The following is a 1,258-nucleotide window of genomic DNA, read 5'->3' as shown; positions in this document are numbered from 1 at the left end:
GTCCGCTCAACAACGCACACGAACAACCTAATAAAGAAAATCGGTTGTTATAAAAACGTGTCGCACTTCATTTACCGATTAAAATATTGTACGCATTCGAGATCGCGATACCCGTTAGGTTGTTAATAACGCGGTCTCAGTGTAATCAAATAACGCTGAAAAATTGTACCAAAGCAAGTGTTAATAAACGTTTTTAAACTATACAAACATTGAACTTTGTGTGTGTGATTATTTCCACCACATTATTTGGAAGGACAGTAATCGTACCAGCGGTTCGTGGTCAGCGCTCATCGCAAGGGATCCGCAAGCTTGGGGAATTCCAGAAACGAGGGTGACAAAATCGGATCTAGTTTGTCTGGTGAGTCCGTTCCTAAAACAGACTAGAAAGTCATATCCTTCCTACTTGGTTGGTTAAAGTAGGTGGCGACCGAAAGTCAGTACACGAAACACAGTCCCGTCCGGTCACAACCCCACCGTTCGAGGCTATGCGGATTACCCGCAGGACTGGAGGTGGCGGCGATGAGGCTCCGGTGTACGTAAGTACTAACCAGTTCATCTTGAGGTTCCGTTCACTGAACGTACCCAGTTCCTGCCTGTACTATGGCAAAAGGCTTCAGCTGGTACCGTACATCTACAAAGTTAGGAGGTGTGACTTTTGCCAGCGTTTTGGCCATACCAGGTTCGCGTGTAAACAGTCTTCAGATGAGAACAAGCGCGTTTGCGAAAAGTGTGGTAGGAATGGTCATCATAAGTCCTCGTGCACTGCGACTCAAGAAGAGTGCATTAATTGCATTCGGTCGAAGTCAAGAAGCGTTTCTCACCAGGCCTCCGCAATGGAGTGTCCTGCATTTAAAAGACAACGAGAGATAAATAAAATAGTGGCCTATCGGGACCTCTCTTTCAGAGAAGCGGCGGGGCTGTATGATGGGGGAGGAGTGCAGGTTCCGGATGGGAGGATCTCTCGTCGCGGCTCTACGGTACCACTCCCCACCCTGGCGGAGTTCTTGCCGACTAGTGTAGGCGGTGGGCTCTTCCGGTTTTCTCCTAGAGGTCCACCCTTGCAAACTTCATCATATGCAGAGGCGGTGGGGGTGGGTATGGCCTCCCCTCCTGTTGGTTCTGATGGTGGAAACAAGGAGGCCCGACAGAGCAAGACAAGTGCTGTGGGGCGTGTTCCGTTTGACCACAGTACGATTCGACACCGCTCGATTCGACACAGATTTATTCGACACCAAATTATTCGACACCGTACGATTCG

This window comes from Pseudomyrmex gracilis, unplaced genomic scaffold (genome assembly GCF_002006095.1).
Source record: "Pseudomyrmex gracilis isolate BER0280 unplaced genomic scaffold, ASM200609v1 scaffold_539, whole genome shotgun sequence".
Taxonomy (NCBI): Eukaryota; Metazoa; Arthropoda; class Insecta; order Hymenoptera; family Formicidae; genus Pseudomyrmex; species Pseudomyrmex gracilis.
The sequence above is the reverse complement of the archived record's forward strand: the minus strand, read 5'-3'. Positions refer to the sequence as shown.